This window comes from Rattus norvegicus, chromosome 15, assembly GCF_036323735.1.
Source record: "Rattus norvegicus strain BN/NHsdMcwi chromosome 15, GRCr8, whole genome shotgun sequence".
NCBI classification, from domain to species: domain Eukaryota; kingdom Metazoa; phylum Chordata; class Mammalia; order Rodentia; family Muridae; genus Rattus; species Rattus norvegicus.
In genome coordinates, this window is record NC_086033.1 from 105,702,645 (window position 1) to 105,727,656 (window position 25,012).

A 25,012-nucleotide genomic window follows, 5' to 3' on the forward strand; every position below is an offset into this window, starting at 1 on the left:
GCACCCAAGAGCCCTCCTCCTCCTTCTCCCCTCCCCCTCCTCCCCTCCTCCTCCTCCCCCTTTCCTTCCCCATCTCCCCCTCCCCCTTTCCTTCCCCATCCTCTTTCTTCTGCCTCCCTCCCCTCCCCCTCTCCCTCCTTCCCCTCCTTCCCTTCCTCCTCCCCCTCCTCCCCTCCCCTTTCTCCTCCTCCCCCTCCTCCCCCCTTCTCCTCCTCCCCCTTTTCTTCCCCATCCTCTTCCTTCTGCCTCCCTCCCCTCCCCCTCCCCCTCCTTCCCCTCCTTCCCTTCTTCCTCCCCCTCCTCCCCCTCCCCTTTCTCCTCCTCCCCCTCCTCCCCTTTTCCTTACTCCTCCTCCCCCTCCCCCCTCCCCCTCCTTCCCCTACTTCCCTTTCTCCTCTTCCTCCCCCTCCCCCTCCCCCTCCCCTTTCTCCTCCCTCTCCTCCCCTTTTCCTTCCTCCTCCTCCCCCTCCTCTTTCTCCTCCTCCCCCTTTCCTTCCTCATTCTCTTCCTTCTGCCTCCCTCCCCTCCCCCTCCCCCTCCTCCTCCCCCTTCCCTTCCTCCTCCTCCCCCTCCCCTTTCTCCTCCTCCCCCTCCTCCTCCCCCACTGCACCTGAGAAACTTCCCTGCAGCTCCTGAGCAGGTGTGATCTTGCCTCTCTACCCCTTTCATCCTGCACTAACAGGTGGCCTCCTCCTTCCTAAAGCTAGACCATGGCCTTTGAGGCTTGGGGGTGGCAGGGTTCACAGCCATTGTTTACTTACATGGGAAGAAGCACTAAATGCTGGTCATGGGGTCTGCTCATAAGAAGAGGCAGGAGAGTTGGCTCAGCAGTTAAGAGTTCTGGCTCTTCTTCCAGAGGTCCTGGGTTCAATTCCCAGCACCCACAGGGTGGATTACCACCATCTGTAATTCCAGTTCCAGAGAATCTGATGCTCTCTAGCCTCTGTGAGTACTAGGCCCCTGGCATACCTGTGGCACAAGGTCATACATGCAGACAAAATAGACATACACATAAAACAAGTAAGCAAACCAACACCCGTTTCTTTAGGGGGAATAAAAAAGACTATCATCAGAATGTTGGTACACAAAAGGACAGCAGACGCCTACACAAAATCTCCATCCTTGGATCAGCATCCCATTCTGCTTCACTCGAAGGATCATCCTGAGGTGTGAGTCCCCACACTTCCTATCAGCCCTTCCCCACACACCGGGAGCTTAGTGCCTCGCACACATGTGGCATGCAACAGGCTCTGAGGGAAGAGTCTTGAATGAACACCTCATCGCACGGCCGGCCGCAGTGATCAGAATTCATTACTAATTATCGGTTCGAAGTGACAGGCAAACTTTCTGGGTAGGAGTGTGAGTGCCTGTATGTTTACCTAGATTATAGATTTGTCTAAACGTTCCTGGTAATTTACCATGTCAGACCTAAAGTTTCCGTCTTGGCTTTGAGTTCTTGATCACACAGGTCAGGGCTGTTTTCAGATCCCACAGTGTTCCTCCTTTTGACAAAGGGTTTTCTGGAGAATAAACCAGAGGTCTATACAAACGACACTGTTGATTTACGTGGTTGAGTGATGGGGGCCTTTAGAAATGCCACCTATCGTACACCTCAGTCCCAAGGTTCCCAGAGGGAACTGTGGCCAGTCTGACTCGGTGCAACCAAGTGACCTCCTTGTCACTGTGACCAGCCTTCTGTTTGTTTCAAATTTTCAAATTTCTAGGGAGTAATTCTGTTCTTCAAGGCAGGACCCACCCAGTGTCTGGAGGTGCATTAACAGTGGCTCTGGTATGGTAGAGCATGTCTCCACGGCAGAGCACTTGCTTAGAGTCCAGGAAGAGACAACAAACGTCTTTCAGTGGAGGCAGTGTCTTAGCAAGATGGGAGCTGTGCTTGCTTTCACCTTGAGATTGCCAATTTTTTTTTTTTTTTTTTTTTTGGTTCTTTTTTTCGGAGCTGGGGACTGAACCCAGGGCCTTGCGCTTCCTAGGCAAGTGCTCTACCACTGAGCTAAATCCCCAGCCCTGAGATTGCCGATTTTTAAACATGTGTGTTGTGTGCAGGGCACAAGGGCACATGTATGTGTGTGTCAAACACTCAGGTTTCATCCTTGGGAAAACTCACTTTCTTTGAGACAGAGTCTCTCCTTGGACTGGAGCTCACCGATTAGGCTCAAACCTGCTGGCCAGCAAGCCCCAGAGGTCTGCCTGTCTTCATCTCCAAGTACTGATATTACAAGTGAGTGCCTCCTGTGCCATTTCGCACGGGTCCTGCGGATTGAACTCAGGTCCTCCTCACGCTTGCAAGGCAAGCACTTCACAGACTGCTTTGTTTAGCCTTCTCTGAGATGTTCTGGAACGGGGCACACTGGGGAGTGTGGACTGCTTGCTTTGCTGGCTGCCCACTCCTAGTTTGGATTCTAGCTGTGGCTGTGGAAGAGGCCAGTGCTCACGTGGTGACTTCTTCACGTGGGCTAGTGCTGGAAGCTCATTGAGGACAGGACACCCGTATTGACACAGCTGCCCCCTCGCAGGTCTGGGGTGGGGCTGCTACTTACCCGCCTACCTCTGAGCCTGGTCTGGTGGCTGCTGCCTGAGCATTTGCAACCAACCAGGGACCAGCAGGGATTAGCAGCTTTTAGGCTGCACAAACACCTAAGGTGTTAAAATGAGGATCCCAGGCACCAGCAAGGCTTTGGAAGATGGAGGCTGGCTGTTGACACAGGTGCGTGCTATTAATGAGTATCCTGCTTGGGGAGGAATTAGTGAAAATGTTAATATTTCCAGGATTATTGTTAATGAGGGATAAAAAAAATGTATCTTTTCATCTTTGCAACCATATGGCTTCCTGCTTGATGTGGTTTTCTCTCAAAAAGACAATTTTTAAACTTGTTATTTTTTTTTTCCTAAGGACAGCGCTGTTTTTCCTTCAGAACGAATTATTAGTTGTGCTGTGCAGGGGAATTAGAACAGTATTTACTTCCTAGAACAGCTTGTCACCAAGATCAACAGGAAGAGCTGTTTTCAGAGTGTCTCTTTTTATTATCCAGGCATTCATTCATACATTCTTCTACAAAGAAAGAATGGCCCCCGGTTCTGATCATCCTGGAGGCAGCCGCTCGGGTGGAGAAGGGAGAGCGATATTCGGAAGCCCCTCTGCAGGACCAGAGGGTCCACATCTGATACACGGTCTTGTTAGTCAGTTCTCGCCTTCTTGTTTTGAGACAGGGTCTCTCTCGTTCCTGCCTCTTTGCTACACACTTCTGGCTGGCCCACAGGCTTCCAGATCACTCTCCCTTTTTTGAATTCTGTCTCACAGTAGGAGTGCTGGGTTTACAGACAGGCGCTTTTAACATGGATTCTGGGAATTAGTAGGTTTGCAAGGGCAAGCACTTCACTTAGTGATCCATCTCCTCAGCTCCTGAGACATGGCCTCAAACTGTATCCCAGGCTGCCCACGGAGATCTGCCAGCCTCAGCCACCTGAGCATTGATACACAGGCATGTGTCACCATTCCTGGTTGGCTTCTGTCCCTTCAAGCGTGGTGTGGGGTGGCGGCTGGCTGGGTGGAAGAGACTTTCAAGGAGTATTTCTGCTGTGATTGTTTCTTGGTCTCTCAGCAGCCTGCATAGCTCCTTGGCCTGTGGTCTTAGCAGCGTTGACCAAACTAACTGGGTTGGGGCAGGAACAATGTCCTTGTTCCTTTTCTTGGCTGTGGTAAGATGCAGTACAACGGTAACTTATGGGAGAAAGGGTTTATTCTGACTCGAGTTTTGGGATTTCAGTCCGTCACGATTCAGCAGCAGCAGAAGCTCGAAGCCGTAGTTACATCGCACAGTCTAGCAATGGGGTGCAGAGGTGGCACAGTGGTTAAGAACCCTGGCTGTTTTCCCGGAGGACCCGGGTTCAATTCTTAGCACCCACGTGGCATTTCACAATCAGGGAATCTGATGCTGTCTTCTGGCCTCGTATAGTGGGCACTATACACACGTGTGTGCACAGACATACATGTAGACAAACCACTCACACACTTGAAAATATATAGAAATATAACTTAAAAACATTTTTTCGGGGTTGGGGATTTAGCTCAGCGGTAGAGCGCTTGCCTAGCGAGCGCAAGGCCCCGGGTTCGGTCCCCAGCCCCGGAAAAAAAAAAAAGAAAAAAAAAACATTTTTTCGAAGAGAGAGAAATGTGAGTGCTGTGGTCAGCTCACTCTCTAGAGTCCAGGTTCTGAGCACAGAGAATAGTGCTGCCCACAGTAGGCCAAACTTCCCACTCTGGTCACCTAGTTAAGATATTCCCTATAGGCACCTGGGTATCTCTAGATGTTGTCAAGTTGACAGTTGGGATTAATCATCACACAGGGATAAGCTCAGAGGACTGTTGAGACACAGAGGTGGGGGTGACTTTCTGGGGGTGTCTAGGGCATCCTCCTGGGGAGCTGCCTTCAAATGATGACAGAGGAGGAAAGGGTGGGTTCCTGGGAGAGGGAACTTGCATGTCCCACAGGAGTTAGGACAGGGCATGGCTGAGTATGGGGGCACTAGTCAGCACAGGACTTGTAACTTTCAATCTGCCGGGTGATGGGCAGTGAAAATGGTGGATCCATCAAGCTGGCTCTTCATCCTGTAGCCTGGTTGGTGTGCTGCTTGGCCATTGCTGTGCTCACAAGAAGCAACATGAGGAAGAAAGGGTTTGTTTGGGCTCATTAGCTGCGGGGACCATCCATCATGGTGGGAAAACATGTTGAGGTGAAGCAGAGAGAGGTGAATGCTTACCTGCTTTCTCCTTTAATTCAGTCCCTGACCCCAGCCCGTGGAATGGGTGCCATTCCACTTCTATTAACCTATCAGGAAACTCTGTGATGGACGTACCCAGAGGTTGTTTCAAGGTGACTTTGGAACCTGTCAAATCAACAGACTGTAGTAATGGCTGGTCTGAGTGGTGTTCCCAGGGCATTTCCATCTCCTGCCCCTCTCTTGCCATACAGTCACAACACTGGGGATCTGGGGACGATGTTCGATGTTCGCTGGTAGAGCATCTCTGAGATGCAGGAGGCCCTGGGTTCCAGTGTCTCAGTGCTCAGTGCTCTGGGAAAGCTAAATGAGCCGGCATAACCGTGATGGCACCAGGAGTGCAGGCCCTCAGCTTTAATGAGCTCACTGTGTTGAGCTGGTTCTAGCTGTTTGCAGCTCTCAGGTGACTTAGGATCTCTGCATACTGCACCCTTAGCTTCCTACATCTGCAGTTAATTTGTTAAGAGACCTTAATTAGAAACTTCAAACAGTTTAAATGTCAATCACCAAAGCAGTGAAGTTCTCAGGTCCCAGCGTTCTGCCGGTGTTGGTCATCAGGACATAATCCCAGGTGGACATAATTCAAGACAGATGACATTCCTGGATTGCAGTTACAAAGGGCTTCTATATGTGGGAACTAAGAAGCTGGCCCCTGTCGTCACTCAGCCAGAAGGATCATCCAGTTAGGACTTGTGACTTTCTGTTCATACTGATGTGACATGCTTCTGAACGGCAAAGGACCCCCGGAGCTACGCTGTGCATAAAATGCATGGAGTACACAGTAAGAGCAATAAGATTCCTATTTAACACCGTGCTTTTCATAGGGGGAAGAATCGTGGGCTGGGAGTGTGGCTGAGTGCCTGGGCCACCACCACCACCAAAACCCGACCAATTTATGTTTCTTTTTAAATCATAGGCTCAAAGGCATGTAACAAATTAAGAACTCACAAATGTTGGCTTCTTGCTACTCTTTTCCTTTCCCTATTCTTTTGGTCTCTCTTTAAGAAATGTGTGATGAAAGGGTTAAATGCGGCAACAAGTCTCATTTTAACGGAAAGTAAAACCCAACCAAAGCAGGCAGAATAAATTAACCCCCGCCTCTCTCTGCAGGTCAGTTAGTGGGTGTTACATCCTTAGTCGTTTGTGCTACAAAGTAAATAATTTTTGTCAGCTGGGGTACTTTTCACCACTTCTACGTTTATGACTAATGATGCCAGAAGATCTGTGATCATAAAAAAGAAAACTGCATGAGAGTTTTGAGTTTGTCGTGTTTTGAAAGCTTAAGAACATACAGATTAAGAAGGATGCATACATAACTCACTTATATGGACTTGTTCTGTTTGAACTTGAAATGTTTTCAAGTTTTAAAACTAGTTCAGACTGAACTGTGAGGTTTTGTTTGTTTCACTGGTTGTCTTTTGTTGTTGTTGTTTTACTTTTGAGTCAGGGTTTCTTGGTGTAGCCTTGGCCGTCCTGGAACTTACTATGTAGACCAAGGTGGCCTCAGAATCAGAGATCTGCCTGCCTCTTCCTCACAAGTGCTGGGATTACAGGTGTGCACCAACATGTCTGGCCCCTAGTTTTCATGTCTGGCCCCTAGGGGTGTGTGTGTGTGTGTGTGTGTGTGAGAGAGAGAGAGAGAGAGAGAGAGAGAGAGAGAGAGAGAGAGAGAGAGAGAAGAGAGCACAGTACAGTGTGTGTGTGTGTGTGTGTGTGTGAGAGAGAGAGAGAGAGACAGAGACAGAGAGACAGAGACAGAGAGACAGAGAGAGACAGAGAGAGAAGTGCAGTGTGTGTGTGCCTGGTACCATACAAGTGTGGAGGTCAGAGGACAGCGCTCAGCACCCATTTCTTCTACTGTGGATTCCTGGGAGCCAACCCAGGTGGTCAGGCCTGTAGGCACCTTTACTGACAGAGCCGCTCAATGGCCTGTCAGCTGCTTTTCAAAGTTGAAAACTTATTTTTAAGTTTCCTTTCTCCAGAGTATGTTGGTAAATGGTCTCTGGCCAGAAACAGCTCTCAGTAAATAGCCAAACATACCCAAACTGGGTTTTTCATGCATTCTTTTGGGTAGCCAGCTCTGTTTTAAAGGCTTCTAGGAGGTGTTTTCTTTTGAAAGCGGCTCATTGGCTCTGTGTTCGGTGCGCTGTGTGTTGTTAAAGCTTCATATAAATGTACACATATTAAAACACAAGGTTTACAGATCCACTGGGGCCTTTCCCCTTTCGCGGCTCCCATGATCACTCCCGTGAGTCACAGAAATCCTTTGGGCTGTGAGCATGGGGACAGAGCTGCTTTATGTAGTCAGAACGTGCGATTTAACATTTTTCTTCTAATTACTTCTCGAAACGCAGGAGCAGCTGATGTCCACCCACCTGTATTGTGCAAGTGGGAGTGCAGAGGCCTGGTGGCTTTTACAGTGGAAGATTAGGAAGCGAACTCAATCCCCCCCCACCCCAGAGAACTTGGTGACTTATTCCTGGTCTCTTTAAGTCACGACTAGATCCCTGTTCTTGTGAGCCGGCAGCCCAGGGAGATGGTGTATTTAAAATACCAAGTGGAAGAGTTCCTCCTCCTTGGGGAAGCGAGCCCAGGCGTGAGGAGACGCATGCGTCCTCATCCTGTCCCTGGTGGCCTGTCACTTGTGAAGTTGCTGGATAATGGTAATAAAGTCGTGGGAGCTCGTTTTATGTGAAACCATTAGCAGCCCGGAAAGTGAGGGCTAGCTGCCTCTCATGCTTTAAGACACGGACGTCCACCTTTATAGGCCTAGAGGGCCCACGGGAAAGCTGAGCTTTCCTTGTGAGCCTGAGCTTCGATCCCAGTCAGCAGTCACATTGCAATGGTGTCTCCGAGACTTAGCTTATCAGATTCACAAACCTTTAAAAGTGTGGTAGGCATGGTGCCATTATTACTACTTACTGTGACAATGCGATGCCTGTTTCCGACCAGGGTTGGGGACCGGTGTCCCCCGGCCTTGAAACTAAGTAAAGGTGTGACTGTTTTTGTTAGTTGAAGTGAGAGTCAGCTATCACTTGGTTTTAAGTGTCACCGCTAACGAGGTTTTTTTTAATGGGGAAACAGCAAGCTAGTGCTCCTGAGTGAGCTGTGTGGGAACAGGAGGCGGAGTTCTGAGCCCCAGGGTGGTGGCAGGCAGAGCCCTTCGCACTAGTGGAATGGAGAAGCATTTCCATTGGTGGGGTGGAACACTCCCTGAAATGGGGTCAGGATACAGGTTATTGCATACCTGTGGGGCTGGGAAACTGCCCTGGCAGTGGCTAACCCAATTCCAGGTTTTTAAATCTGAGGGTGGGTCTTACTTTTTTCTAATTAAAAAGGATTTAAGTTACATTTATCTATAGTGTGCGTGTGTGTGTGTGTGCGTGTGCGTGTGTGTGTGCGTGTGTGTGCGTGTGTGTGTGCGTGTGTGTGTGTGTGTGTGTGTGTGTGTGTGTACGTGCATGCTTAGCAAGGGATTTCATGTAGCCCAGGCCAGCCTTAAACATACTATGAGATGAGACAAGGATAACATTAATCTTCTGCCTTCCCTTCCCAAGTATCATTACAGGAGTGGACTGGACTTATGTGGTCTGGGAATCAAACCTGTGGCTTTATGCATGCTAGGCAAGCACTCTACCAAAGGGGCTACTCCCTTGCCCTGAGGTGAGTACTATGTGGTTGAAACCACATGCCCATGGGCTCCTGGCTCCTCTGGTGCAGGTCTGGTGCAGCTTTAAGCCCAGTTCCTAGCAGGGAACTTGCTTTCCATGGAGATTTTATGATCCTCCCTTAGGTCTCAGGGTATTCGAGCACCTTCTGGCTTAGAGGTGGCATTTGCTGTCTGAGGGTGGCTCTCTCTGGTTCTTGTTTACAGTCACCAGATTCACATTTTTTTCTCCAGCTGTTCTGTTAGAAAGGTCATGTGCAAGTTCAGCTCAGGGGTCCTCGGGCAGGATGGCGCCTTGTGCCCTGAGAATGTGCTTCTGTCAAGCAGATGCACACTCTCTCAAGAATGCTGGGAGCAAATCCTCTCTGTCAAGAGAGGAAGGCTGCTAGCACGCAGAAGGCTGAGGGGAGATCACTAAGGCAAGGCTAACCGCAGCCACTGGCCTGAGCTGCACCCCTGTCTTGAAATAATAATAAAAAGTAAGGACCAGTGGGATAACTCAGTGGATAAAGGTGCTTGCTGCTCAAATCTGGTGAGCTGGGTTCGATCCCCTTAACCTACATAAAGGCCGAGGAGAGAATCAACTCTAACTCATACGTGCCCTCACATGTACTAGCACACAGAAAATAGTAAATGCAAAGAAAGCCAAGTAATGACTCCTCTAATAATAAAAAGAACAAAACTTAAAATCTACTTAGACCCATTACATCTTTCCCCTTTTCCTCGTCGTGTTGTGTGGGCAACAAGACGTTTGTGAGAGTTCCCATCGAGGGAGGTCTTGGGGCCACTGCCTAGTATGCTCTCTAAGACCGGGACTGGTTATCACACTGGCACCAGAGAAGCGCTAAAAGTGGAAGGGCTGCGGCAGGGGGAGTGCCGGCCAGGGTGAACTTAGCCCGGTTTTCACTAAGGTAGTTCTGAAGAGAGCAGCGTTTGATGGAATCTTACCTAGTTCAAAGACATTATTTTTGGCCTCTCCTTTCTCTTCTCTCCTTTTTTTCCTCTCCCCTTTCCCCTGTGACCTCCCGTTCCAGCTGAGTCCTCCTGTCCCCAGTTGCCCCACACTGTTCTCCTTGACCGGGTCTGTGCCTTGGGAAGACTCCACTCAGTTCTCGCGATTTGCCAAGCACTGCATCGATGGCCTCGCGAGAAGAGAGTTCCTTAGCCTGCCTCACAGATAAATGAAGTGAGAGTCTAGTCTAAGCTTACAATCTAAGGGAGGGGCAGGAGCTGACCCAACTCCTGTGTCTGGGTCCTGTTCGAAAAGCCACGAGCATTCTAGTCCTTTAGTTTGGGCACCTTTGGGAAGGAGAATTCTTTTATAGCTTTCAGAAAGGATGCTCTTTTCTCTAAAAATTAATTCACTTTTACTTTATGGGTAAGTGTTTTCCTTGAAGGTATGTAAGCGCGCCACGTGCGTGAGAGATTCGCGGAGACTAGAAGAGAACGTTGGGTTCCCTGCAGCTGGAGTTACAGATGATTGCCCGCTGCAGTGTAGGTGCTGGGAACTGAAACCTGGGTGCTCCGCAAAAGCAAAAGCTAAGCGCTCTCAACTGCTGAGCCATCTCTACAGTCCCTAAGAGAATATTTTTATAAAATACAGACAGGATTTAGAAGATTTTTAAGATGTATTTATTTATTCACTTTACATACCAATATCAGCCCCTCTCCCAGTACCCCCACTTCTCCCTTTCCTGAGAAAGGAGAGCACCCCCTCTGGGTATCACCGAACCCCCATTTCCCCCACCTCTCCCACTGAGGCCAGACAAGGTGACCCAGTTAGGGTAACAGTATCCACAGGCAACAGATTCAGGGACCACCTGGACTCCAGTTGTTGGAGGATCCACATAAAGACCAAGCTGCTCACCTGTTAAATATGTGTGCGGGGGTTGGGGGTGGGGGGTTTTGGGAGTGGGGTTGGTCCTGCCCCTGTTTGCTCGTTGATTGGTGGTTTAGTCTCTGGGAATCCCCAAGGGTCCAGGTTAGTTGATTCTGTTGTATAAGACAGGATCTTTAAGGAAACTCATTAAACTGTGATATCATCATACCACAGTAAGGATCCAGGTATTAAGAAAATGACCTTGGGGGCTGGAGAGATGGCTCAGCAGTTAAGAGCACTGACTGCTCTCCCAAGAGGTCAGTTCAATTCCCAGCAGCCACATGGTGGCTCATAACCATCTGTAATGGGATCTGACGCCCTCTTCTGGTGTGTCTGAAGACAGAGACAATGAACTCACATACATAAAATAAATAAATCTTTAAAGAAAGAAAAATGATGTAGTTCCCGTGAGTGGTAAGTTGATTGCACTCCTTGTATAGATAACTTTAGTAAAATCTGCCTTAAAACATTTTTATTACATTTGTTTGTCTGCGGGTCCATGAAGCATGTGTGTAGGTCAGAGGACAACTAGGACAACTTGTGGGAGTTGCTTCTCTTTCAATTATTCTAGGGGATGGGACTCAAGTTGGCAGACCTGACAGCAAACACCTTTACCTGCTGGCTGGTCTTACTGGCCCTAAATATTTTTTGATTCCAGGTGTTATAAAGTGCTGGAGGTCAAGTGGATCCATTGCTGGCCACTGAACTATGCGGCATCTAGAGAACCTGGTGTAAAACAAGCTAAAACAAGTTTCTGAAAGCAGAAAGAACTAAGCAATAGTCTTAGGTGCTGCCTAACACAAGGCAGGGAGTTTGGTGTCCATATTCAGATGTTAGGTCTGTGTTAGGGCTGGGGAGATGGCTTAGAGTTTAAGAGCACTGACTGCTCTTCCAAAGGTCTGGAGTTCAAATCCCAGCAACCACATGGACAGTTCCTTGAATCCAAACACAAGACAATCTGGATATTGCAGCTAACAGGCAATGATTTTGAAGCATCTATCATAACCTGTTCAAGGGGTTAATAGAGAAAATGCATACCATGAATGAGCAGATCAGGAAGGGATGTCAGTTTAGAAACAGAAACTTGAAAAAGAGCAGAACTCCTAAAGGCTGCCCAGTATTGCAGAGGAGGGGATGGGAAGTGACTAACGAGTATAAAGTTCCCCTTTAGTGAGGAAAAATGGGTTTGAACTTGGGTTAATCCCACACAACAGATTGACAAATTTAATTTTAAGATGGAGTCTTGATATTTTGCCCAGGCTGACCTTGAATTCCTGGGTTCAAGTGAACCATAGTTTCCAAAGAAGCTGGAGCTACAGGCAAATTAGAGGAAACCAGGAACAGCTCTGAGGAGGGTGAGTTTCCCCCAGCAACACTGTATTCACTGTGATGGTCCCTGCCCCCAAGGGAAGATTGGTTCATGAGGGCAAAGGGAGATGACCAATGGACATTGGGGTAGAAGCCCTGTGAGTAGGGAGGGTGAAGGGGACTGGCTGAGGCAGATCGGCTTTTCTTGAGGTGATTCAATGCTTGTATAGCATTGGGAGGTATCTTAGGAATCACTGGTGCTACCTGAACAGGTTCTTATCGGAAGAAAGCAAGTGGAACCTGTAATCTAAGGCTATGTGACATCCTGTAGGTAGAGATGTGTAGGGATTTTCCGAACTCCCCAGACGGGGTCAGAGAAGGGGAAGCCCAGCTAATAAAGGGTGTCCTCCACTATGCTCTGAGCTCAGAAGGCTGTCCACTCAATGGTAGGCTTTGACCTGATTTAGCAGAGTTTCCCACATATTCACAAAGCATGTGAAGGCTGGATGTTGGTACACCTGATGTTTATAAATTTGAAGGACTCCGGCGTAGCCCTAGCTGTCCTTGATGAAACTCGTTTGTGTGGATACCACTCACATTCCTTCCCATTATGTTTTCTGAGCCAAAGACATTTTAGCCTTGTAAAGTTATTCATATAATTTCCTGTCGTTTGTTTACCTGTAATCACCCTTAATGATTTAAGAATTATCACAAGGGTCTTACAGATGGTTGCTTCATAGATTTTTCTTTCTTTCTCTTTACGGTTTTGTTTTTGTTTTAAAACAGTGTTTCTCTGTATATTTCTGGCTGTCCTGGAACTTGCTCTGTAAACCAGGCTGCCCTTGAACTCAGAGATCTACCTGCTTCTGCCTCCTGAGTGTTGGATAAAAGGCGTGTACCACTATGTCTGGCCATGGACCCCCACCCCCTCATAATAAGATAGGGTCTCATGTATCCCTGACTATCCTCAGACTTGCTGTATAGCTAAGAATGACCTTGAATTTCTGATCCTTCTGACCCCATCTCCTGAGTGCTGGCATTACAGGTGCACACCATGACAGTTTATACATGCTAGAGATTAAATCCAGGGCTTGTGCGTGCTAGGTGAGGCTTTTCCAACTGAGCTACATCCTAGGCCTTCGTTCACTTTTCTACTCTCCTTAATCTTGTGACACAGGTCATGGCATTTAAAAAGTCCCTCACATCCAGACAATGGTGGTGAAGTCAGAAAACCTGTAACTTTATTTTTTTTAAGTCTACTTTTAATGATTATTTTAAAAAACACTTTAACCTCCCTTGTAGCCCACCACCCATCAGAGGTGGTGGAAGAGAAAGGATATGGGGGAAGTGGACCTGTTTAGAAAGGTTCTTTGGAGCATCTCACGTCTGTGTTGTCTGGGAATCAGCAGTTTCATTCATAGGTCAGCAGCGGCAGCTCGATCCACTCGCAAACACATCATGGAAATATGAGCAGTCTAGTTCAGTAGAGTCAGGTTAGCAAACATGAATCAGCAGTGGTGGCACTACCTAACAGAGACAGCCAGGCCTTAGCCTCGGCACAAGTCAGCAGGAGGGACTCAGGTTAACAGGAAAGTCAGGAAAAGTTCTCAGCTATGTCTCTCAGCAAAGATCAGCGAAGACACGAGACCAACAAGCACTGCACAGCTAGGTCTACAAGCAAAGCCAAGCTCAGCCTCCATCACTGTCTATCGAGTTTTATTTATTCTCCCTCCAAGCATGGGTCTTGTCTTAGCATGTCTTGCCTTAGTTTGTGTTTCTTAGCTGACATCGCTCTGTTGATTAGCCCTAGTCTGAGGAAGCAGCAAGAAACCGCAGCATATCACCAGAAGGTTTTTTTTGGTGTGTTTCTCTCTATAGAGTCCCGAAAAATGTAGCTCAACTACACAATGTAAATCAGATCAATACATGCATATAGTTAGCAAAGAATTCTTCATCATGTGTTCTTTTATGTGCTTGCTTTAGCAGAACATCCTCTCTCCTGTGTTTGCTTCAGCTAAACGTTCAAAAGCCAGTAGTCTCAGGCTGGTGGGATGGCTCAGCAGGTAAAGGTGATTGCATTAGGCCAGCAGACCTGAGTCCCATCCCTAGACTCCATGGGGTGGAAGGAGAGAAGAGACCCCTGAATGTTAGCTTCTGACTACCACATGTGTGCTGTGCCGCATATGCCTGTACTGTTTATGCATGCATACAAACACATAACAGATAAACAAATGCGAAAAAATTAAACGGCATACTGGAGAGATAGCTCAGTAGTTAGGAGCACCGGATGCTCTTCCAGAGGACCCAGGTTCAATTCCCAACACCCACATGGCTGCTCACACCCGTCTGTAACTCCAGTTCCAGAGGATCAGACACCCTCACACAGACATACATTCAGTCAAAACAGCAATGTGTATGAAATAAAAATAAATAAAAAAACATTAGAAAAAAAGACAGGCATCTCTTCTTTAAAAGAAAAAAAAATTGAACAGCAACAACCTATATGTATATGGGGTCCAGCTGGCCTTACACATTGAGGATCCAGACACTTTGGAGAATGAAGAAGGTGAGATTAACATTGATGCTGAAAGAGCCGGTGCACACTGCGCCTGACAAGGAGATCAGGGCCGTCACTTTGTGTATACGGTACCATTTTTACTATATGATGTGCACAATGTGACTTGTGGAGCAACTCTGCCCTGATTTCAGTGTCTATCCTTTACAAATATCAGTAACCATGGCTATACATACCGGGGTAAACGCAGTTCTATAGCATTGGAGAGTGCACTCCTTCCTAGAGGAGTTCCCTGATCGGCACTTAAGTACAGAAGGACTTGTATGTGTGTCTAAGAGGCAAGAGGTGGGAAGGCTCGGCGACAGGAACGTGAAGTGGATGGTCACGTGACAGCTGTAGTCAGGAGGCAGAGAGAGGGGTGGCTGCCTGGCTCAGATTGCTTTCTTCTTTTTATTTAGCACAGGACCCCATGGCATGGAAGGTGTCACCCACAGCTGGGTGGGTCTTCCCAGATCAGTTAGCTGAGTCTAGAAACTCCCTCACAAACATACCCAAAGGTTTGTTTCCGTGGCGATCCTAGATTGTGTCAGGTTGACAGTACTAACCACCGAAATACCCAGATGTACTAGTCCCTGTGTGTGAGCAAGTGGTAAGAGGGGACAGTCCAAACTATTCCTATGTTTCTAGAGGGTTCTTTTTTATAGGAAAACTTAACAGGGTCAGTGGCTGCTTTAAACCTATTGTGTTTCTAACATTTCCCCCCTAGTCCGTCTTGTTTTTGTCTTTGACAACGTGTCTCAGTGGAGCTCAGGCAGAACTGGGACTTGTAGAGCTCCTCTTGCCTCTGCCTCCCAAGAGCTATGATTCCAGGCATGTGCTACCTCACAGGAGTCTAATGGCCAGTGTGAGAATTACATAGTCATTCTCTCAGTCACACTGGATCTCCTCAGCTCACCTATGCAAGCTTGTGGTCTCACGCTGTTCACAGTATAATCCCAGAGCAACACAGGAGGCTGTTTGCCAGATTTTAAAAGTGAGTAGTCCTATAGGTTAGTGTGAATTTTAAATGAATCAAGGCTGAAACCCAAATACATAAAAGCTATTTATATTTTGGCATTGATGATAGATAGACAGACAGACAGACAGACAGACAGACAGAGATATATCTTTCCTTTATTCACTGAAAGATACCTTAAAAGTTTTGTCAGACAGGGGCTGGAAAGATGGCTCAGTAATTAAGAGCATAGACTGCTCTTCCAGAGGTCCTGAATTCAATTCCCAGCAACCACATGGTGGCTCACAACCATCTGTAATGGGATCTGATGTCCTCTTCTGGTGTGTCTGAAGACAGCTACAGTGTCCTAAAATAAATGAATCTTTTTTTTTATTTATTTTATTTATTATATATAAGTACACTGTAGCTGTCTTCAGATACACCAGAAGAGGGCATCAGATCTCTCTACAGATGGTTGTGAGCCACCATGTGGTTGCTGGGAATTGAACTCATGACCTCTGGAAGAGCAGTCGGGTGCTCTTAACTGCTGAGCCATCTCTCCAGCCCTAAATGAATCTTTTTAAAAAAATGTTTTTATCAGACAAAAGAAGGAAAGAAATTCCAGGAAAGAAATTCCAGAAAGTAAAGGACAGACTGAACGTGACAGCAGTCCCAGTTCTTGACAGGCGGAAGTGGGAGGGTTGCAAGTCAGAGGTTGTGCTGGGTGACGTAGGCAGACCCTGCCTAAGAGCAGGGAAAGAAAGGAAAAGAGAAAATGAGAAACAGAGAATAGGGTCAGAGAGCAAAGCGAGAGTTGGGTTGGGAGGTGGGGGGTGGTGAGAGGGGGGTTTGCTGGACTCTCATGTCTGTGGATTGATTGAGTGCCAGGTTAGAGTGGGAAACCAGAGCCAGAGCCCGGGCTCCTTGTTAGCATTTTGCGCTTCGGGGCTTCCTGAGCAGTCTTCTTAGGGGCTCAGTGCTTAAGCTTAGGGGACTCCTTTTGGGGTTCCCCACTGTCCCTGTAGCCACTGCAGTTGACCTTTCTTCCAGAGCTGTTGGCTTTCCTCTACAGAGAAAGCACAGGTCTGCTCCAGAGGCTGAAGAGTTTTGGCTTCTCCGTTCTCGCATATCTCTGGAAGTCGCCACAGTAATGACTGCTTCCCGTGACCAGTGGTTTACGTCATTCCTCGGTGCTGAAGTGTATGTACCCTTTGACTGGAGTGATTTCCACACATTCTGAATAACAGAGTCTTCCCCTGAGTGTAACTTGAATTCCCTGTCTTTGGTACGCACACTCTACAATTACCTGAGCCTTTGTGTTTTCTGTCAACGCCTCCATTTTTTAACAAGGTGGAAATGGAGAAATTACTTAGAAGCCCGAACAAAAGAGAATGTATGTTTCCAACACTTTGTATAAAATGCTATCACTTTTGCATTTTCGTTTGTGATTATGATTTCGACCTTAAGTCTATGACATTGCAGGGCCTACATTCTGTACCCACCACATGCTTACCTGTGCCCTTCAGGGCAGGACGTATGAGGCATGTATGTTTCACATTGAGGTTCTCTGAGGACATAGGGGCAGTAATAAGCAGATAGAAGTGTGAGGCGCCTTCTTACCTGCAGTCGAGTAATCCCCTGGTGTGAATCGGAAGGCTCCTCTTTCATGAACATGCACGCTCAGTGGCATCATGGGGCTTGTAGGGCTCCTGGGGGCTTTTGTGGACAATCCTGAGATCCTGAGGGCCCACCTGCCTATTGTAATTGGAGGGAGTATCTGATGTTTTTAAGACAGTCAGTCTTACTCTGGCTAGCCTAGAAATCACTATGTATACAAGGTCTGCCTCCTCCACTTGAAATTAAAGATGTGGGATTAAAGCCATACAACCCCATGCCTGGCCAATGAAGCAATTTATTTATTTTTCTTTTTAAAGACTTATTTTTATTTTACGTGCATAGGTATGCTCACACAGGCCAGAATAGCGTTGAATCTCTCACTATGGGAGTTATAAATCATCACATGGGTGATGGGAACTGAACCTGAGTCCTCTTTAGAGCAGCAAGTTCTCCTAACCACTGAGCCATCCCTCCAGCTCTAAACTCCCTTCTTGAGAAATGCTATATATCCTGAATGAAAAAACCAAACACAAAACCTTAGCATGAGTCTTAGTTCAGCAAAATAGTAGATGGGACACAGGCTCACAGACAATGGCAGTGTGTATCAACCAGGATTTATTCTTCATAATCTGAGCATGTTGGCACATGCATGTTATTTTAGTATTCTGAGGCTAAGGCAGGAGGATTGTCATGAGTTTGAGGCCATCTTTGGCTAAAGAGTGAAATTCTATTTTAAAAACCAAACAAACAAAATAGATTTATTGTTCCTGGTGGTCTAGGTGTAACTGAGTGGGAAGTATGTGAGGCTTTGAGTTCATACACACACACACACACACACACACACACACATAGACACACAGATACATACCCAGACACATATATACACATACATACACACAGACACATACATAAAGATACACACAGAGGCACGCACACAGACACACATGCACACAGATACACACGCACATAGACACATGCAGACGCATACACACACATACACACACACACAGACACACACATAGACACACAGATACACACTCAGACACATATATACACATACATACACACAGACACACACATAAAGATACACACAGAGGCACGCACACAGACACACATGCACACAGATACACACGCACATAGACACATGCAGACGCATACACACACATACACACACACAAAGACACAGACACACAGATACCCATACACACACACAGATACATATATACACATACATACACATACATATACACAGACACACACATAGAGACATGCACAGACACATATGCACACAGACACATACATACAGACACATATACACACACAGACACAGACAGACACAGACACACAGACACACACACACACACACACACACACACACACACACCCCACAGGGATGAAGTGGATTTACTATTCTGAAAAGATAACTTGGGGAAGGCAGTCTATGTCTCAGTTGAGTTGAGTAGTGTATAAGTCTTGTGAGGTCTGCTCATGCAACCTCATGGAGGAGGAAGGCGCCCAGTGTCTGATTTCCCCAAGGATTGTGAAAGGAAACGTGGGAAGGAGAGATCTGCTGATTCTCTAGGGACCAATTAAACAGACTCTAAGGACGAAAGCAGAAAAGGTTCAGCAGAGTTAAGGCGAGGGGGAAAAGTAATTTTGGGGATAACAGCCGTCAATTATTTTCCGGCTCGAGTGTTTTTTCGAAGGGCAGAGGGCAAGAAGCGTCGTGCATCCTCCAAAACGAGACACATTTCATCATGGAGACGTTAGAAGCAAATTTGGCGCCCAAGACAGGTGCCAGATTTTAATTACAGTTGGCATTTCTGAGCATGCTTTTGGCAGAGGTGGCCATCCTGTTGGAAAAGCCATAGATTTTGACACTAGCAGTATGGGATACCCAGTTGAGAACGGTTGCAAATAATTTCCCTCTAGTTCCCATCCTGGTGGTCGTGAGCAAAAACTTCAGTGGTTTGAATTTAAACCAGGCATTCTGTATTTTAAAAAAAACAAAACAAAACCAAAAAACCAGTTGTCAGTTGGAACTGTGTTGGGAATTTGGTGTGCTGGATCTTGGGGTAATAATTTCTATTTTAGAGCCAAAAAAGAAAAAAGGAAAAAAAAAAAGCCCACCACCAGTTAAAACAATAAAACAGGATATTTCGTTACAAGAAATGAAGTTGGCATGCATCGGGCTTTCTGTTAAGTTCCAGGTCACAGACAAATAAAGAAAAGTATGTTATGGGGAAAAATCCTTTTTAAAAATAATTAGGGAGCTGTCTGTTTTGTTCACCAGATGGAAAACCCGTAGTTGTGGGTGGTCTGTGTGAAAGAGGGCACCTCGAGATTGGCAGGACTATGCCTTTAACTCTGTAGTCCTGAGACAAAAATCCCAGCCCTACTGACTGTTCCCGAGGCTTCAGTGCACAGTAGTTCTGCATGGCTCAGCCTCCCTGGCTTCTACCTGTTTTCTAAGATGGGTGGGTAGGAGGTAGGTAGGTAGGTAGGTAGGTAGGTAGGTAGGTGACATCTCTGCCGGGCTGATGGTTTGCTGGTCTTTGGATTCCGAAGCAGGATTCTTGCCCAGGCAGGGTATCATTATGATGATAATCTGACTTGTGGGATTGTCTGTGTGCTTTGTTGAATGCTCCTATTATTACATATATGACTCAGTGCAGATAGCAAAGCATATTTCATGTGGATAACAGAGAATATCATAAGAGTTGGGTACGGTGAGGCCGTGGTGACCTGGAGGCCAGCCTGGGTTCTGTGTGAGTACTGAACCAGCCAGGGCTGTATAGCATGACCTTGTCTTAAAAGGGAGGCAAGTTTGCTGGAAAGATGGCTCAGTGGTTAAGAGTGTGTACTGCGGGCTGGAGGGATGGCTCAGTGGTTAGGAGCACTGGCTGCTCTTCCAGAGGTCCTGAGTTCAATTCCCAGCAACCACATGGTGGCTCACAACCATCTGTAATGGGATCTGATGCCCTCTTCTGGTGTGTCTGAAGATAGTTACAGTGTACTCATATACATAAAATAAAATCTTTAAAAAAAAAAAAAAAAGAGTGTGTACTGCTCTTACAGAAGACCCACGTTCAGTTCCCAGCACTGGCATAAGTCAACTCAAAAGCCCCAGGCACATTCTCACTTGTGCAATTAAAAATAAAAAATAAATCTTTAAACAAGGGTGGCTGGGGATATGGCTTACTTGTTCATGTGCCATGTGTAAGCATGAGAACCCGAGTTTGGTCCCAGGACCTCACATGTGGTAGTGAATGGTTAGAATCTCAGCACTGGGGAGCTAGACACAGGCAGGTCCAGCCTAGTCCACTGGAGGTCAGTGAGAGAAGCTGTCTTGCAGGCTCCTGAGTTTTCCTGGCCTCTGCAAACACATGTGTGGCTAGTAAAGGCAGTTGCACCATTTCTGAAACTTAGAATCACAGTGGGCATTGTAGTGAAATTTACTCTCACTGCCTTCTTCTATTAATAATAGAAAATGAGTCATGTAGCTTCACTGGTAGCTTTTTTTTTAATGAGCAGTTTTTACATATGCATGGAAGTGATTTTTTTTTCTTCCCAGCTCAGTCTTTTATGTCATGTGGTTTTACGTCTGCAGATTGGACTTCGGAATGTCCTGTACTTGAACATAAGGACACATATATGTTTATATTCATATTTCATTCATAAATCTACCCAACCTCCCCAATTAAAACTACTAACAATTAGAGGAGAGTTACATTAGTAAAACTCGTCTGGAGTGCCCAAGCACACATATTTTCAAGTTGAATGGGATGGGGTGGCTTTTCTAGGACAGCAGCATGGTGTCTAGTTTGAATGGACATGGATCCTACTCAAGTGTAGTGCAGTGATGATCAGCTCCCTGTCCCCGCACAGACGCTGCACAGTCTGTCCTGTTTCTGGGCACTAAACAATAGGTTTTTTTTTTCCAAACCGTAATTTCACTCACGCTTTCAGTTGCATTCGGTGAAGCTCCATTTATAGCAGCCTTTGTGGCTGTTGCCAGCTCACTTCAAGCTAAGACAATCATGCACAGAGATCAGTTTTAACTAAAGTACTATTACACCAGTGTGATAGGCCAAGTGTAGCCTGTGAATAACAGGAGCATCCTGAAAACCCATGTCAAGAGGGTAGAAAAGCTAGCTGGCGTAACAGTAAGGAGGCAGTTTCTTTGGGAGATTTTACGAATTTGCCACAGAAGGTGGGAAGGGCAGAGACAATTTGAAACATTGTTTCTGAACATTACAGGATTCTTTATGCAGCAGAGAATCAACAGAGGGCAACAGTAGCAGCCTCAGGTGTTAGCTAGGGAGACTCTCCTTACCCAGCAACATAGAAACTGTCATCATATTGGCATATCCTGGGGCAGTGAAATGGCTTTGTGGGTAAAGGTGCCTGCTGCCAAGCCTGACAACCTGAGTTCGATCCCTAGAAGGGGAAAACCAGCTCCCACAAGTTGTACTTTGGCCTCCACATATCATGTGGAACACACACACACACACACACACACACACACACACACACACACACACTCACACACACACACTCACAGGAGAAAACCCTCCATGACCTTGTTGTGTCCTTTACATTTGGACCCCAGCTTGTTTTTCAACAGATATTTCTCTATTCCATCCTGTCTTCCTGACTCTGCCGTTGCACGAAGAGCCAGCCACCTGTAGGTTCTTCTCTCTCTTTGCCAGGGTTTGCTGTTTCTTCTGTCTCTAGAGCCCCTCCCACTTTTGGTGTGGTGAGATCAAAGAACCTCGCCCACACTCATTAGCTGACAGCTGCCAATGCATCACCCATATTCTGCTTTGCTCATGGGTGACTGTCTGAACCCTCTCCCATCTGTCAAGCTAGTCATGGTGACACCTATTGGTAATTCCAGTTCTTGGAGGCAAAGACAAAGATTACCATAAGGCCCAGGCTAGCCTGGGCAACATCGTGAGACACTGTCTCACACCAACCAACCAAACAACCAACAACAACCCCCCACTGCAGTATATACATATGAACAGGTGATTAAAATGTTATTAAACCTCTTAGAGAGTGGGGTTGCTTTCATACCTGTTTGATAGCCCAGCACTTGCCCTGGTGCAGAGCATATGACAAAGACGGAAAAACATTTGTTTGTTGTTTGGTTTGGTCTCTCTATGTAGCTCTGACTATCCTGGAATGTGCTCTGTAGACCAGGATGGCCTCGAACTCACAGAGTCTCCTCTGTGTCCCAAATAAACCACAGAGATGGGCACATTGTAGATAATCCCAGCAGACTTGGAACTGTGTATAGATGCAGCCATCCCTCAAGAGGCAGAGTGGACTTAGGGTGTCAGTAGCTACCTATGTCTGTGAGAGACTAGACCTCCATGTCTGGCTCCTGTTGGCCTGGCTTGTGTGACTTTCTGAACATTCAGAACAGGAGAGGAAATACTCTACTAAAGTGTAGACCTGTCTGGCAAGACCTGGGATCCCAGCCCTGCCAACAGCCACCACCCTTAGATGAGGAGGCTACAGAGTAGACACAGTAGATGAGTGGGAAAGGGTGTGACATAAGCATGGGCAGATAAGGTAGAAAGAGAATGAGGTAAAGAGGGAGTACAGGGCAGGCAGGGGTGGATGAGTGGGGAGAGGGGTGCAAGGCAGGGGTGAATAAGGGGGGAGGGGTGCAGGGCAGGCAGGGGTGGATGAGGGGAGGGGTGCAGGGCAGACAGGGGTGGATGAGGGGGAAGGGGTGCAGGACAGGGGTGGATGAGGTGGGAGAGGGGTGTAGGCAGGGGTGGATGAGGTGGGAGAGGGGTGCAGGCAGGGGTGGATGAGGGGAAGACTGCAGGGAAGGCAGGGGTGTATGAGGGGGAGAGGGTTATGAGCGTCTTAGTAATGTCGCCTGTACCACACATCTGCTTTCATGTCCCTTCACACATTTGAATGAGATCACTTACAGGAACAGAAGGCTCTGGGATCCAGGAGACTGGGCTGCCCTTAAAACATACTTCTCTTTATAAGTCAGTCACATCCTAATGATGACTTCCTCTCTGTAAGTAGAAGCATGGTGCTGGCCACCCATGAGACTGGAACATGAAAAGAGTTGCAGTCATGAATGTGGGTTCAGTATACGAGTGGTTTACAGGACGAGGGTCTGTTAACTGTGGGCGGCACATACAACGGTAGCCCCTAAATCGCATCTCCGAGGGACATTGTAATAATTGTAGTTGTATTAGTGTGAGTTTTTGCGTAATGACAAAGAAGCTAAGGGCCCATGTCTTAGAGAGTAGCCCCAGACGAGTAAATTTTCACATGCTTGCAGCAGAGGTAGCCCTGAGGGATTGGACAGGACCTGGGCTATTGAGAGAAAAAGAGTTGTGTAAGGGAGTGGTGAGGGGGACATTCATGGGTTCAGGCTGTGAAGATCAGGGTTTTAGAGGCAACTGGAAGTACCTGTAGGTGTTCCACAAGAGGGTGTAGGCATTCCAGAAGAGGGTGCTGGTGTTCCAGAAGAGGTGCTGGTGTTCCAGAAGAGGGTGCTGGTGTTCCAGAAGAGGGTGCTGGTGTTCCAGAAGAGGGTGCTGGTGTTCCAGAAGAGGGTGCTGGTGTTCCAGAAGAGGGTGCTGGTGTTCCAGAAGAGGGTGCTGGTGTTCCAGAAGAGGTGCTGGTGTTCCACAAGAGGGTGTAGGCATTCCAGAAGAGGTGCTGGTGTTCCAGAAGAGGTGCTGGTGTTCCAGAAGAGGTGCTGGTGTTCCAGAAGAGGTGCTGGTGTTCCAGAAGAGGTGCTGGTGTTCCACAAGAGGGTGTAGGCATTCCAGAAGAGGGTGCTGGTGTTCCAGAAGAGGGTGCTGGTGTTCAAGAAGAGGGTGCTGGTGTTCCAGAAGAGGGTGCTGGTGTTCCAGAAGAGGTGCTGGTGTTCCACAAGAGGGTGTAGGCATTCCAGAAGAGGTGCTGGTGTTCCAGAAGAGGTGCTGGTGTTCCAGAAGAGGTGCTGGTGTTCCAGAAGAGGTGCTGGTGTTCCACAAGAGGGTGTAGGCATTCCAGAAGAGGTGCTGGTGTTCCAGAAGAGGTGCTGGTGTTCCAGAAGAGGTGCTGGTGTTCCAGAAGAGGTGCTGGTGTTCCAGAAGAGGTGCTGGTGTTCCACAAGAGGGTGTAGGCATTCCAGAAGAGGTGCTGGTGTTCCAGAAGAGGTGCTGGTGTTCCAGAAGAGGTGCTGGTGTTCCAGAAGAGGGTGCTGGTGTTCCAGAAGAGGTGCTGGTGTTCCAGAAGAGGTGCTGGTGTTCCAGAAGAGGTGCTGGTGTTCCAGAAGAGGTGCTGGTGTTCCAGAAGAGGTGCTGGTGTTCCAGAAGAGGTGCTGGTGTTCCAGAAGAGGTGCTGGTGTTCCAGAAGAGGTGCTGGTGTTCCAGAAGAGGTGCTGGTGTTCCAGAAGAGGGTGCTGGTGTTCCAGAAGAGGGTGCTGGTGTTCCAGAAGAGGGTGCTGGTGTTCCAGAAGAGGTGCTGGTGTTCCAGAAGAGGGTGCTGGTGTTCCAGAAGAGGTGCTGGTGTTCCAGAAGAGGTGCTGGTGTTCCAGAAGAGGGTGTAGGCATTCCAGAAGAGGTGCTGGTGTTCCAGAAGAGGTGCTGGTGTTCCAGAAGAGGTGCTGGTGTTCCAGAAGAGGGTGTAGGCATTCCAGAAGAGGTGCTGGTGTTCCAGAAGGGGTGCTGGTGTTCCAGAAGAGGTGCTGGTGTTCCAGAAGAGGGTGTAGGCATTCCAGAAGAGGTGCTGGTGTTCCAGAAGAGGGTGTAGGCATTCCAGAAGAGGTGCTGGTGTTCCAGAAGAGGGTGTAGGCATTCCAGAAGAGGTGCTGGTGTTCCAGAAGAGGGTGTAGGCATTCCAGAAGAGGTGCTGGTGTTCCAGAAGAGGGTGTAGGCATTCCAGAAGAGGTGCTGGTGTTCCACAAGAGGGTGTAGGCATTCCAGAAGAGGTGCTGGTGTTCCAGAAGAGGTGCTGGTGTTCCAGAAGAGGTGCTGGTGTTCCAGAAGAGGTGCTGGTGTTCCAGAAGAGGTGCTGGTGTTCCACAAGAGGATGTAGGCATTCCAGAAGAGGTGCTGGTGTTCCAGAAGAGGGTGCTGGTGTTCCAGAAGAGGTGCTGGTGTTCCAGAAGAGGTGCTGGTGTTCCAGAAGAGGGTGCTGGTGTTCCAGAAGAGGTGCTGGTGTTCCAGAAGAGGTGCTGGTGTTCCAGAAGAGGGTGCTGGTGTTCCA

General features: G+C 47.6%; 1 protein-coding gene and 1 long non-coding RNA gene across 4 annotated transcripts in view; both read left to right on the forward strand.

The window, feature by feature from the left end:
• Nucleotides 1-25,012, forward strand: part of Clybl (citramalyl-CoA lyase) — a 222,065-nt gene that overhangs the window by 12,362 nt on the left and 184,691 nt on the right. The gene's annotated exons all lie outside the window — the stretch shown is intronic.
• LOC134482165 (uncharacterized) lies at nt 8,353-21,390 on the forward strand. 2 transcript variants are annotated; one of them, XR_010058245.1, is made up of 3 exons: nt 8,353-8,460; nt 11,603-11,698; nt 16,233-21,390. It is a non-coding gene; the product is annotated as an uncharacterized LOC134482165 (long non-coding RNA). The 2 variants fall into 2 exon arrangements; XR_010058244.1 differs by having other exon boundaries at nt 8,355-9,650.